Here is a 15,919-nt window from a genome sequence, read left to right as displayed (position 1 = left end):
TGATCCTTTAAGGGACAGGGCACTCTTCTGACCTTTACTGTTTTTAAAAAAACAGAAGAGAGGGTGGGGTTCAATTATTCACCAGAATGAGCCATGCTGCAGTTTTAGTGGTCTAATCCTACTAGATCGTGATTTAAAGCAACAATAAAATGGTTCTTGTTCACCCTACAGTATAGTCGGTTATGTCCAATACCTACAGCTGGATATAAAACAGAGTAGGATGCAACATTTTCACACTTTATGTTGGAATCTAAGAGACACAATTGCATTTGCACATTTAACTTAATTGTTTCACCACATACACTATTTAACCCTTCTCTTGCGTTAGGTCATAGCCCACTTCCCATGCTATTTTCGGTCAAAATTGACCGGTGTGTTTTGCACAGTGATATCTCTGGAACCCCTTATCCAATTTTGATGGTTGACATCTCATTTGAACAGTCAAAGCAAGTAGAATCAAGGGGTGACAGACAGAATGACACCAGGGGTGGATTTCATATTATGTTTTGCAGTAAGTTCAAAGATAGTGCTTATTTTACATGACTGTATATTATAAACATGCTTGCCATGTAGGCTGTGTTTACTGGAGATGGAAATGCATTAGTGTTGTAGCTGAGATTCTTCCCGTTCCAATGATGTATGCTGTATTGATTTGATACAAGCAAGCCAGTGTTTCATGTCATGGTCTGGACCCACCGGTGGGCCCATCAAGTTCAGCATTCACTGCACTCACTGTGATGAATATAAAATAAGACACTGATACTGTTTTCCTCAATGAACATTTATTGAAAGAGAAATATACCATAACAGAACATATCTGTGTGTGTGTGTTTGCGTGTGTTCACGCACATAGTTGTGGAATGTCACCTCAGTCTCCTCTCCCTCAGGGGCTTCTATCTCAGGGGCCTCAGCTCCTCTCCCTCAGGGGCCTCTATCTCAGGGTTCTCTCCCTCAGGTGCCTCTTCCTGGTCTGTTGTAGGCTCATATCTGGATTGCTGTTGTCTTCCATTTGAGACATCTTCCTCTATCTCCTCTTCATCTGGTAAAAACAATTTTGTCCAGAGCCTCTCGTACAGAAAATCGCCTAATCGGTCGCCTGCTCATTGTGTCAATGAGTCAAATGTGAGCAAGGCACAAATATAACTGCTTGAGACAGTAAGGCCCCGGCCACACGAAGACGAAAACAGTCGTTTGCGTTACTGTTTAGTGTCATATAGACCGTTTGGCCACACGAGGACGACCGAATACGGCACTAAACGACTGCGGAAACGATAACGGGTCCCAAGGTGGATAGAACGGCATACGCAATGCTCTGGGGGGTCCAACGGCTCCGTGTTTACGCCCTATATGATCATTTTCTGATAATGATGAGGCAATAGCCCGGCCTCTCCCCACCTCTGCTGCTCACCCCCGCGTCAAAGTAAACTGCACACTGAATTCAGATTATTTATCTTTCTCTCGATATGGACATAAACGCGAGTGAAGTCTAATCTGACAGGACGGAGACACCTCTCAAACTACCTAAACTAGTTATAAATATGTTTATTTTTACTGTCGGCCGGGTCACTCATTACTGGATCAGCTGCTGCATGAGACAGACACTGACGCTGTCAGAAGAGAAGGAGGAAAAAGAGAGGCTCCATGTATTTTATTATTATATTATATAGATTCGTTATTCATTTGTTTTAAAGCTCAATAAATAACAAAGAAGACCTTTGACCGGCACTTTTATAATTTTGTCCGGAAGATTTCAACTTTAATACACGTTGACTGGCGAAAAACTCTGCCCGGTTCCCTCGGCCCTGTGGAAATTGATGTGAGATATTGTACCAAAGAAGTGTGTTACATTTGAAATGGCAGAAAGTCTTGTTGCAATTTCCAGACATTAAAAGAGGTCCCTTTGACTTTCTCTGGTAATTATCAATAGTAGCAGTTAAGTGAATACTGTTCAAGCAATACCTGTGTTTGTGTTTTATAGTGATTTCTCTGTTTTATCCTTTCATAAATGTGAGGACTAAAATGGCGATAGACAAAGGGCTGTTAAGAGTAAACTGGGTTTTATTGCTATGTGGGGGAGGTGAAGATATGCAGGACAGGGTACTTGGTGGGGAAAGACTATATTCTGCTTAGGATCTCAAGCAGGCCAAGTTTCAGAGAAGTCTATATATCTTGAATAGGTATATGTGTGAGTTTATACATTCCTGTGTGTTAATAGTTGAAGGAACAAAAAGTACATTTTTCCTCTACCATATAGAGAGGTTTTTTATAGATTCCTGAAACAATGTTCCCTTTTTCTTAAAAGTAGATTAGCACAATAATCTTTTTGTTTGACTGTTTACCTGTTTATCAAAAGAGTGTTTTAAGCTATTTGTGAAGAAGGAAGATGCAAAATTAATGGTGATTTCTGTTTTGAGTGTAAAGATTATCCCTGAGAATGTTTTTCTGGGTTAAACCATCGATAGGCTTTGCAAATTGGGAGGGACATTTCCCCTGATTTTTAATGAGGTGCATCCTGCAGGCCTTCCCAACACCTGTGGCTTTCAAAGCTGCCCGCGCTGATTCCCTGTGAGATAGCGTGTTGGTATCTCCCAAATGAAACTCCACCCCTTTGTTGGTTTTGGGACGTGCAACGTGTTGTTTCGTCCTCTCTCCACGCGCCACCCGGACCGGGAGGTCGGGGCAGCCTGTGAACAAGGCCAGGAGTAGGCATACTCCTGACATTACTCATATGATATGGCTTCGTATGGTAATGTATTATATGGTATTGCATTATTACCGTTTATGATTAAAACAGATTTTTGTTTAACCCTCGTCCTGGTTGTTTTGAGTGTTTCTTCTTTTAAAGCAAGCTCATTAGGAACGGCGCGGAGAAAAGTAGTCCAAAAACTCCTTCAAAATGGCGACCCCGACAACGTCATGACGTGGAGACGTAAGGACGTGGTGACGTCATGAGTGTTTTGTTTTGAGGAACACGGGCAGCCAGCGGAAGAAGGGAGATGCCTGGAATAATATTTGACAACTATGGATCCAACTGAAAGGTAAAACGGACGCCTGTTTCTATCGAAGGTCTGTTATTGGCTCAAGCTACATTTTAGAGTTGTCAAAGATATTTCCAGGTGTCATTTACGGTAAAGAGTGCAATGTAGATATTTAAATAACATAGGTAGGTAACGAAGGACTGCTTATATTGCATCCGTAGGTAACAAAGGACTACGGTAAAATGATGCAATGCATATATTATAATAGGCAGGTAACGATGGACTGCTGATATTGATAAAGCAACGGTTAGGAACCTCGGGGATATGCTACACGTGAAGCGACGAGAAATGTAAGACGATGGTGCAAGGCCCCGTGGGTTTTAGAGAAATCAAGTCGGCAATTTCAGTCGGGGAAGTCCAGTGGGTTTCATAAGTAATGATATCCACCCAGAACGAATCTGAATAATGCTTCTTCAGCTTCATAGGAAGCTGGAGTGTATTATATGTTATAAATCCAAGGGAGAGATACGCAAATTTCAAAAAGCCATTTTGAAACGAACGGAATCTCGTTCTCTTGTTCTGTGGGGTTATTAATCTAAAAAAGCTCGATAGACTGTACGGGGAATAATTTTATGTGAATAATTACTAATAAGATAAGGGAGAAAAGTCAGATAAAGACATGCGAAGTCAGGCTGGAGGCGTTCGAGAAAGCCCCCACTTCACAGCTTTCCTCTGAAAAAGGAGGGAATAACATTGAAGATTAATAGATCAATGTGTCGTAGATATTTAAATAAATAAGAAACATTGCATTGTGAATTTCATGGTATTTGTCATTTACTGAGAAGTTTACTTATATTTCAGAGGCATTTATTGCATACAGTATCGTTGAGGGAAAGTAATAATAGCTTTTGCTGAATATATGAAGCAGGTTAAAGTTTGATTCAAATTGAACATAATAGTGGATTATTCCACCTAGTGTTTTTGTAATATCATTAGTAGACATTAATTGTGTTTTTAAGTTTATGAAGAAAGAGTAGTGAACGAGAGGTTGTTATAAGTTTGTCAGTCAGAATGAATCTGTTAAATGGTTACGCATGACAGAGGTGTTGCACAAACACATAGGTGATTGATGAGAGGAAACTTGAGCCGGCAGCTGCAGGGCACAGGGAGTAAAAGAGAAAGACAAGTAGATGTTTTGAAGAGTTCAGAGAGAGTAAAACTTGTTTCTAAATAATGTCATATTGTTTTGTGAGTAAACATGAAATAAAAATATATTTACTAGATATAACAACAACATGCTTAACTAGGTTGACAGAAAACTGCTATTAACCAGTTTCAGCAGCTACTGTCATATCTGTGTTCTAAAGAGAACGATAGTTACGGCTGTAACTACGGTTCTATGAGTCCCGGATGACCGCCAGAGGCGGTGCTTTAGCACTGGATATGTCCATCGCGCGCATGCGCAGCTCGAGTACCAATAACAACAAAGTCACCTGTGACCCACGTGACACCGGCTACATCAGCCGGTGTCGACAGAGGATCTGTTCCCAGAATCTTCTCGCGAGCACACAAGAATTCTGAGTGACAGGAAACTCTGGCGGTCATCCGGGACTCATAGAACCGTAGTTACAGCCGTAACTATCGTTCTATTTCGTCCCTACTGACCGCCAGAGGCGGTGCTTTAGCACTGGATGACCTATACCAACCATGTCATGAAGAATCCAAGCACTTACTCACCTAGTTGGAAGCAGCGGAGCTTGGCCACAAGACCACCCCCAGGGGGTGAGGAGTGGCGACATTGACCCGGTAGAACCTGGAGAATGTGCCAGAAGACGCCCATGACGCCGCGGCGCAGATGGTCTCCAGGGGCACCCCTCTTAGGGCAGCCCACGATGTTGAGACGCCTCTTGTAGAGTGGCATCTGGCCCCTGATGGCGGGGGGCGGCCACTGGCCCCATAGGCAGATGTGATGGTATCCACCACCCAGTGGGACAGCCGCTGCTTCGAGAGAGCACGCCCCTTCCTAGTGCCGCCATGGCAAACGAAGAGCTGCTCTGACTGTCGTATACAGGCCGTAGCATCAATATACGCCCTCAGGGCACGCACAGGGCACAGCAACTCAGGTGTGCCGTTCTCCTGTGGAATGTTAAAGCGTGCCAGCTGGATAGGCCGATTGGAGTGGGCTAGTGGAAGCACCTTGGGCAAGAACGCCACATTCGGCCAGAGGGTGACACCCGAGCCATCGGAGTTCCACCTCAGGCATGTACTGCTTACGGAGAGGGCATGAAGCTCTCCGACTCGCTTCCCTGAGGTTATGGCAAGCAGAAATGCTGCCTTCAGGGACAGCCATTTAAGCCCGACCTGGGCCAAGGGTTCGAAGGGAGGAGATGATAGTGCATCCAACACTAGGGGCAGGTCCCAAGCCGGGGCCCTTGGGGTGCTAGGGGGGCGCTGCCGTAGAGCCCCTCTTAGAAAGAGGGACACCAACCTGTGGCGCCCCACTGTGGCGCCATCGACTCCGACATGTCGGGCAGAGATAGCAGCCATATACACCTTCAAAGTGGAGTGAGAACGTCCACTATCCAGAAGGGACTGCAGAAACTCTAAAATGGTGGCCACGGAGCAATGTCCCGGATTCTCCGCCTTACTCACACACCAGTGGGAGAAGAGCCTCCATTTGCACTCATACTGTGCCCGAGTGGATGGAGCTCTGGCATTCAGGATAGTTTCCCTGACAGATGCCGTGACACCGCTCAACAGTGGGTTGGGCCCTGCAGAGGCCAAACCCAGAGCTGAAGGCGGCGAGGGTCGGGATGCCAGATCTGACCCTTGAGCTGCGACAGAAGGTCCTTCCTGTCGGGGAGACGCCACGGTGGGCTGCCGCAGAGACTGGTGAGGCGGGGGAGCGCCCAAGGCAAGAGGCTCTGCGAAACGCGGAGCAGCTGTGCGGACCTGGCGCCCCCCTGGTGGTTGATTTGGGCAACTGCGGACATGTTGTACGAACGAACGAGCACATGCCTGCCCGCCAGTTGGGGTAAAAAGTGCATGAGTGCGAGCAACACCGCTCGAAGCTCCAGCACATTGATATGGCGTGCACCTTCCTGGGCAGACCACTGACCCTGCACGGTCCTGCCCTGCCACACCGCACCCCACCCCGAGAGACACGCATCCACAGTGACAGTCTCCCGGCGGGATGGGATGGTGCCCATGGGCACACCCCTCAGGAGATAGGCCCTGTCCCTCCAGCGGGACAAAGAGTGGAGGCACCGCTGAGACACCCTGACCCTCTTGTGCCTGTGCCGCTTGGCGTCCAAGTGACGGCTGTTCAGCCACATCTGCATGGGGCGCAGTGACAACAGGCCCAAGGGCACGACGGCTGAGGCAGCTGTCAGTCTGCCTAAGAGCCGGAGGAACTGTATGTAAGGCACCCTCTTGCCTAGTCTGAAGATGCGAAGATGGTGGGAAATGTCGTCCACACGACGATGTGTCAAGTAGGCCCTCATGGTGACCGAATCTAGGACCATCCCCAGATAAGTGACCTGCTGGGAAGGGTCCAGGCAACTCTTCCCGGTGTTCACTGTCAGGCCCAACCGGGCAACGTGGGATGAGAGGCGCGCCGTATCCTGGGCCCCTTGGGCCCGGGACGGCGCGCAAACCAGCCAGTCGTCCAGGTATGGCAGGACCTTCATGCCCTGTGCCTGCAGGGGAGCGAGCGCTGCCGCAACAACCCTGGTGAACACCCTTGGGGAGAGGGAGAGACCAAAGGGAAGCACCCGAAACTGATAATGTCGACCCTGAAAGGCGAACCTCAAGAACTTCCGGTGATGGGATGCAATTGGCACGTGGAAGTAGGCGTCCCTCAAGTCCACGGTTGTGAACCACTCCCCCTGTGTGACAACACGAAGGGTGTCTGCTGTGGTTAGCATATGGAAGGGTAGTACTCTCAGGAATCTGTTGATTCCTCTGAGGTCCAGAACTGGACGGAATCCGCCAACTTTCTTGCTCACAAGAAAGTACGCCGAGTAGAACCCCCCGCCCTGACGCAGGGGGTCCACTGGCTCGATTGCGCCTTTGGCCAAGAGGACGGACAACTCTTGGGCTAGCGCTAAGGCCTTCGCCGGGTCCTTGACAACTGTCATTCTGACCCGGCCGAAGGCTAGGGGCCGGCGTCGGAACTGCAACTCGTAGCCCTGGGTTAGTGTGGAAACCACCCAGGGGTCGGAAATACAGGCAGCCCAGTAGCTGAGCTGATGCTGGAAAAAACAGCCGACGACCGGCCCCGGGACTTCAGGGCCTAGCCCCCCGGCCCCTGGAGCCCCTCGGGGGGCGCCGGTAAGGCTCTGAAGCCAGGCGACCTGGGGCACGAAAGTCATTGGCCGGTTGAGTGGGCCGCTGGGAACTCTGCCGACCACCCCAGTAAGCCGGTGGCTGAGCGCGGCTGCTAGAGCGGCCCCTGGTCCTGCCGGGAGCGGCCGTGGGACTGCGAAGACCCGAGAGCTGCTGCCTGGTCTGCCTCGCTTGGGCAGCGCGCTCCAGTGTCTCCAGGGCAGCTGACCCAAACAGCTCCCCTGGCTCGACTGGCACGCTACGTAGGACTCTCCTACATGTCTCCGTTAGTGGTGACTGGGCCAGCCAAACCTGGCGACGAGTCTGTACCAGAAAAGACATAACTCGTCCCAATTCCCTAGTCATTAGGGCAAAGGCCTGCAGTGATGCATCGCTGAGGCCCAGCAAAGAAGGCTCGGCCGGAGCCTGCTGCAGCGAGGCGGAGACGGCCAGCATTAGATGGGAGAGGGAGTTCCCGATACGACCCATGCGTGCCGCTGTGTCGTAGGCCCTACAGAGCAGCCCACCCGTGACCCTGCACTGAGGCTGAGGGCACCTGACCTCAGGCCTTAAAGCCTCGTCAGGAGCCAGCTCAATGGGTGGCATGCCACCCAGCCCCACCCTCGCCGGGTCCTGCATGGCAGCCAAGGTCCGGGCATCGGAACCAGTGCGGCTAAAGGCCCTGGTGTCCCTCCAGCATGCCTGGACCTCCCTCAGGTACTCCTCTGAAGGAGGAACGGTGAGGGGGACACGGGCTGGGTTACGCCTGAAGAAGGCACTAGCCGGAGCCAAGTTGGCCTGCGGAACCGGAATCTGCAGGTGCGCCAAGGCTGTACGAATGATGGCCGCCATGGAGCCATCCTCCCCGTCCTGCAGAGACCCCTGAGCAGAGGAGAGGGAAAACTCCTCGAGCGGGACCTCGTCCTCCGTCTCTTCATTGAAGAGGTTAGCCGAAGCCGCTAGCGACAAGGCATCCTCATACAGAGGTGCGGCAACCGAAGGAGGGGCGGCAACCGAAGGAGGGGCAGCAACCGAAGGAGGGGCAGGCGGCCCGCTAGCAGCCCCTATACCGGGCCCCGGCTGAAGGGCCACGAGGAGCGACTTCATCGTGTCCATGTCGGTAGCTAGCTGATCCACTTTAGAGGACAGCCTGTTCCTAGTCCTCTTATTGGGGGGTGCACCCATGGCCATCGCTCCCTCAAGTCACCAGGGACGGTCGAATTGATCTGGGGGAGGATGTGACCAAGAGAGGTGTCCGTTGGCTTCCGCCAGACGTTCCACCTCAGTGATTCTAGCCACTCTGAGTGCCCGGGGCATGCAGCTACAGTTCATGCAGGCCCCTACTGTGAGAGCTTCCCTTAGATGCTCGAGGCCGAGGCAAGAGGGGCAACGGTCGTGGTCGGGCTCGAGAGAAGCCATACAGGCGCTACATGAATGAGCCATTCTGTAGGTAGCCAGATGCAGAGAAGCCGGGAGCGGGTGCGGGAACACAGCCTTCACCAGCTACCTGCCCTTCACTGGCTGAGCTCGAGGCGAGTGCCAGATGCAGCGTAACCGGGAGCGGGTGCGGGAACGCAGCCTTCACCAGCTACCTGCTTAAACCAAAACACAAGGCAGTTAGCGTCTACCAGGAGCGGGGGCGAGAACACTGCCTTCACTGGTTAATTTACAGACGAATGCCAGACGCAGCGTAACCGGGAGCGGGTGCGGGAACACAGCCTTCACCAGCTACCTGCTTAACGGAAAAAACCAGGCCGTTTAGCGCCTACCAGGAGCGGGGGCGCAAACACTGCCTTCACTGGTTAAACTGAAGACGAACGCCAGATGCAGCGTAACCGGGAGCGGGTGTGGGAACACAGACTTCACCAGCTACTTGTTTAACAGGATAAACACGGCAACTTTAGCGTTAAATCAAAGGCGAATGCCAGCTGTAGCTAAAGAAAAAAGAACGGCACGGGAAACTCCGGTGCTCAACCCGGCGTCAGCCGAGTGGCTGCAGCCGCTACTGCTAACTAGCCAGTACAGCTCAATGCCAATGAAGTTTAGCTCAATGCTAATGAAGTTTAGCTCAATGCTAATGAAGTTTAGCTCAATGCTAATGAGGTTTAGCTCAATGCTAATGAAGTTTGGCCCAGCGCCGCGGCCAAAACAGTACAAAAGCACAGCAATACTCCTGGGAGAGGGAGCGAAAACACCTCCGTCACCAAAAGACTCAGCAAACAGACAGAAATCAGGACAACTAGGCTGGGAGAGGGAGTAGAAACACTGCCGTCGCCAACCAAGCCGACACCAACCTGTCCGAACGAAGTCTCTGCGCAGCCATCCGCAGCTCCTGGAGGACGGGTAATCCCGCGGCCCCGACTGGATGAGTCGCGAAGCTACACGCAGCCAGCTGTTTGCAGAGAATCCTTAACAAATGTTCCGAACGAACGAACGCTGTAGGCTACAAAAAATGTAGCCAAGGTACTCTCGCGCAGCGAGAAGATGAAAAGGAACAGATCCTCTGTCGACACCGGCTGATGTAGCCGGTGTCACGTGGGTCACAGGTGACTTTGTTGTTATTGGTACTCGAGCTGCGCATGCGCGCGATGGACATATCCAGTGCTAAAGCACCGCCTCTGGCGGTCAGTAGGGACGAAATAGAACATATGTTGCATTTACAATTCATATTAAGGAAGTTCACAATTGATACCATTAAATACCGTTTTGCATTAATAGGGCGTGTCTGTCAGACACTCGTGCTCAGATGGAATAAAGTGTTGAGATGTTCTCAAAAGTGGGAGTTTTCACAACGCTTTTTAGTTTGTATTGAGACAATTAAGTGATAAGGACAGAAAACTGTTCCGTGATGATTTCTTTAGGTTTGAGCTTTAGTAATGGAGATTACATTTTGTGAGGAAACCTTTCCGGCAATAATAAGTGTTCAAACATATATATTCATTAAATATGATCAGATTACTTGTTTTTCAAGTATAGCGCTACAGTTAGTTTTGTATTTTGTTACAGATCTAACCTGCTTGTAACACAACTTAGATAAACAATTTCAAAAAGAATAGAATAAGCAAGTGGTTAAAGGGGGTTTCCTGTCTGGCTCATTTGATTTAGAACTGAAGTAAGGAAGAATAGTGTTTTATGAGTCATTCCTCATGGTTTCTAAAGATTAATCATCAGTTTGTATGGACTTTGATGTAGAGATAGGATCATGGTGGAGAAGGAAGACCTTTTTTGGTTTCAAATTAAAGAAGATTTTAAAGATGAAGTAAGCAGGACTTCAACTAGACAAAAGACATTTTACAATGTGGTTTTACTACTTTTAATGGAGTAAAGAATCTGGGTAGACTACTGCCATTGATTTGTTTTAACATTCACATGTTTCAGCATTCCTGACCATATAGACACTCAGCCGTTTTATTTTGTAACCCTTTGGGGGAGAGATTTAAATTGAGTTTATCTCCAGTTGCTGATTTATTGCGATTACAGCAGCACTGGAAAGTTGTGCGCCACCTTTGGGTTGTACTCTGAATCAGTGTGTTGGTGAAGAGTTGCTCACTACAGAAACAGAAGAACTGTGCAAAGAACGCATCTGAGGAGAGTTTGACATTTTGCGTGTACCTCGTTGCCAAGGCAACAGTGGTGGGAAGAGGAACAGCAGTTTTTGGGGATTCCTGCTGTGCAGAGGACAACGTGTGTCTGCTGACTGTAGCACATTGATCCAGAGGTGCCTTCCCCCTCAGGACATCCCAGTGCAAGAGTTTCATTGATCCTATTGACTACAGCTGCAGAGGACAACGCATTACTGACTGTTCACATTGTGACAAGATCTTGAGACAGGCTGGTCTCAGACGGTTCAGACTCTGAGGAAATTATGCGATGATTTGACAGCATAACTGTGCAAGTTTGCAACTGTGCGAGTTTTCCAGAGGGTGGTGTACAACAATAACATTAGTGTTTGAGAGGGGAGGCTGATTGTTTAAACGATGGTCTGGAATACTGAAAAGATTAAAGTTTAATATTCTTGGTTGACAAACAAGACATCTGATTATTAGGTCACACATAATAATTTAGACATATAAACTAACTATGAGTAAAGGGATTAATGGATTTCATATCCTAGGGAGGGTTAGTTAGGTTGCGAATACTTCGCAGGGTATTTGCTAATGTATTTTGAAGAACAAAAAACAAGGACACAAGTCCAATTTTGTTTTGTTTTTAGATTAAATTGTCCGTTACCAAAACTGTTCACCTTGTGTCTAGATTTGGACTTTGATGGTAAGGGAGTATTTAGGCTTATTTTTATACATCTGACATTTTAAAATATGTTGGCTGTTCACTAGATAGACATTGGTTAAGAACTTTTCTGAAGATTGAATATTTGTTCCATTTCTACATATTCCTATTTAAAAAGTAATTTTAGAGTAAAGAGGGCTGATGCTGAAATGGGAAATAATGTGGGGCCTTCAATCACCCATTAGAAGGGTGCATATTATTGACGACCAATAGGGAGGAGGGGTCACTCGACCCACCCTGCAGTGGGTTTTTAAAATCTTACTTGCAGCTTCACAGGAAGCGCACAGCACCAGATTATGAGTTTAGAGGACTAGCGGCACCACCTCCTAATGGACATTCATTTAGTTAGTAATTAACTGACATTTAGAGATGTTAAAAAGTAAAAACATACCTACCATGAGGGATAATTCCTAAGTTCAGCTACAAACTATTGATGAAATTAATTCTGTTTTTAGGTCCTTGATAAAGGAAGGAGTGATTGTTACATGTTCAGGACACCCAGGGTTCCACGCACTGTTAAAGAGGGTAACATTGTTCTTTAAGTGCACCAGAATTGAAGATAAATTAATAGAATGAGTTATGGAATACATAGCAGAGCTTTACAGATCCTAGTAACAAGTTTCTGAATTACATCTATTAGACGTGTTGATATTGATTAGGTGTTAATGAACTGCAGTTGTAGTACAATAAGGAAGTGACATTTTTTGGCTAACACTTTTCAGGGAATTTGGGAAAACAGAGATATCTTGAACATTATAGTTGGAATTGTGAATTAATAAATGATGGCGCTCCATATATACAGATTTTTATAGACGGAGGATGCTGGCCTGTGCTGGAAGATCGGAGTCTCTGCAGAGCACGACACATGGCCAAAAAGACTGAGACCAACTGACCTTTGACCCTGACCGACAGGGTAACTTGGGAAGGCACTGTCAATGACTGACTCTGAGGTGTACCTGACCAAACCTGACTTTACAACCTGACAGTGTGAGTGTGAGTGAGTGTATGTCTGCATCTGATCAGTGCAACTGCATGATTTAAAACAATGACTAATCAAGCATGTTTTGGACTAACACATTATTTTTGTGTGATAATAATGTGTGAAATGAGAGGTTTCCTAACATTGCACAAAAGGGGAAACCGTTTCTAATATGCTTGATGATATTTCACTCCCACAGGAGGTGGCAGTTTTCAGAATGTGAAACTCAAACTATGACATTTGAGGATTCTGTTTCTTTTAGGACTGAAAGATGGAGAGAAACACTTCATTTCACTGAAGTGTTTACTGTGGAAATGATGGATGTACATTTGGGAAAAATGTTTGGTATTGTCTTATAATCCATTATGACCTGAAGGTTTTCTTCCCATACAGGATTGTATTTACACATGAGTTAATGTGTAAAAAAGGGGGAGTGTAAACTTCACAATGTACTTTTTTATTTTTTATTTAGGGACTGAAAGGAACCGGCTGCCCCAACTCCATTGTTCAATCTGACCATTGATTGACAGTTTTAGAATTGACCTGCTCCATATTTGGGGATAACATACTGTTTGATGAATGTTGACATGTCTCTAATATTGATTGAGTTATAGCAGGAAACACAGATAAAGAATCAGTGGCCAAGGGGCTACCAGAGAGATGTAAGTCCAGAATAAAATACTGAAGAAGCTGACCTGTGAGTAATGTTTCAACAGGTATTAAAGTAACTGAGGTTTGAAATGTAGAAAGAACATATTTACAGTTAAAGCTAACACATAGTAATGTAATTTAAACAACATCATGTAACTAGTCTGGTAAAGAAGTAAAAGCCATAGACTTTATTGTTTAGGTCATTATGGGGATATACATTTCATCTACAATTATAATAGAAAGACATTTGAGGACAGTTTGTTGGAATTCTGTATTCATTTTTTCAGCGGGATAATATCTAAGAACTGACGGGTAAAAGCAGTATCACCAGGAAGCCATTCACTTTGTTAGTATTGTGATTTTGGTTGTTTTTGAATCCATAACATTAGTGTGTTTCTTTACCAGAAACATTAGCAGTTCAAATCATATTTAGATTTTTAATGGGATCTCAGGGATTTCATTTAAAAATAAACACAGATGCTTGTCAGAAATTCAGAGCTATTGAAATATGTTATTTAGTTTACCTAAAGATGTTGGGGTTCTTATTTAGTTGGCACAGTCCAAGTATTAAGATTCTGAAGCTGCACAATTAATTTAGAAAACCTGTGCACAGACGTCTGTTGTTTTAAGACACCCCACCAACAGGCTCCAAGTGACCACGCACTGGTGGGTCAAACAGCCGAGGGCCCCAGAGCCCGGAGCGTAGGCTTGAGGGATTTGTATCAGATTTCTCCACACAGGTTGTTGACGCCAAAAGGGGGACAGCTCGTACCACGGGAGCCAGTGTGCGGCGGGGAAAACACCTGCGAGGACCCTAGACGACATCAGGACGGATCTGGCTCTCGTCATGGAGGTCGACTCGGATGCTGTCATCAGCGGACTGGAGGAGAAGGACCTCGAGGACATCCATCCAGCAGTCGGGAGGCGGCATCATCATCGGACCGGAAAAGGAAGATCGGGAGGACATCTATTCAGCATCGACTCGGAAGCCGCCATCAGCGAGCCGGAGGAGAAGGAAGACATCTCTCTAGCAGGCAGCCCAGAAGCCGCTGTCAGCGGATCGGGGGGACAAAGACACGGCAAGCCAGGACGGCACAGGGGACTCCACTCTCCGCTGAAACAGGAGTGTGGGTTAAGTGCAACAAGACGGTGTATGGAGCCAGCCAGGCCTGCCAAGCTATGGGCAGCCTCTACCATGACAGCTGCTTCACCTGCAGCGCCTGTAGTCGAAGGCTGAGAGGGAAGGCGTTCTACTATGACGCAGGAAGGGTTTTCTGTGAAGAGGACTTTCTGTACTCTGGGTTCCAGCAGTCTGCAGACAAGTGCAACGCATGTGGACATCTGATCATGGACATGCAGGCCTGCAGGCCCTGGGGAAGTCGTACCGCCCCGGTTGTTTCCGCTGCGTCATCTGCAACGAGAGCCTGGACGGAGTGCCCTTCACTGTGGACACTGAGAATAAAATCTACTGTCTGAAAGACTACCACAGGGTCCTGGCGCCTAAATGTGCTGCGTATAACCAGCCCATCCTGCCCTCAGAGAGGTCTGATGAAACCATTCGAGTTGTATCCATGGACAAAGACTATCATGTGGGTGTTGTTGTGTGCCGTGCATCCGCTCATTATGTGTCAGACTAATCCGTTCCACCATTGAGGGAAAAGCTGCTTCTCCCCCGCCTGACACTGTTGGCCTGTGTCTCGGAGGACGAGTATGGAGACTCAGCAGACAAGGACGCAGTTTTTTGACATTTTTTGGTCTCCCTCTCATTCTGCCATAAGAAATTGCTATGAAGGGCTGTTTCCAAATGTTTAAAGGGCTCTAAATATAATGTTGAGAGGAGCGACAATAGTTATGTTTCAAGTGCCTTGTGTAAGTTGCACTCTTTTTTAAGAGTGCAAAAGAGGGAATTGTGGAGGACGACCGAATACGGCACTAAACGACTGCGGAAACGATAACGGGTCCCAAGGTGGATAGAACGGCATACGCAACGCTCTGGGGGGTCCAACGGCTCCGTGTTTACGCCCTATATGATCATTTTCTGATAATGATGAGGCAATAGCCCGGCCTCTCCCCACCTCTGCTGCTCACCCCCGCGTCAAAGTAAACTGCACACTGAATTCAGATTATTTATCTTTCTCTCGATATGGACATAAACGCGAGTGAAGTCTAATCTGACAGGACGGAGACACCTCTCAAACTACCTAAACTAGTTATAAATATGTTTATTTTTTACTGTCGGCCGGGTCACTCATTACTGGATCAGCTGCTGCATGAGACAGACACTGACGCTGTCAGAAGAGAGGGAGGAAAAAGAGAGGCTCCATGTATTTTATTATTATATTATATAGATTCGTTATTCATTTGTTTTAAAGCTCAATAAATAACAAAGAAGACCTTTGACCGGCACTTTTATAATTTTGTCCGGAAGATTTCAACTTTAATACACGTTGACTGGCGAAAAACTCTGCCCGGTTCCCTCGGCCCTGTGGAAATTGATGTGAGATATTGTACCAAAGAAGTGTGTTACATTTGAAATGGCAGAAAGTCTTGTTGCAATTTCCAGACATTAAAAGAGGTCCCTTTGACTTTCTCTGGTAATTATCAATAGTAGCAGTTAAGTGAATACTGTTCAAGCAATACCTGTGTTTGTGTTTTATAGTGATTTCTCTGTTTTATCCTTTCATAAATGTGAGGACTA

The sequence above is a fragment of the Pseudochaenichthys georgianus genome, chromosome 14 (assembly GCF_902827115.2).
Source record: "Pseudochaenichthys georgianus chromosome 14, fPseGeo1.2, whole genome shotgun sequence".
NCBI lineage: Eukaryota > Metazoa > Chordata > Actinopteri > Perciformes > Channichthyidae > Pseudochaenichthys > Pseudochaenichthys georgianus.
This window is presented reverse-complemented; position numbering follows the sequence as displayed.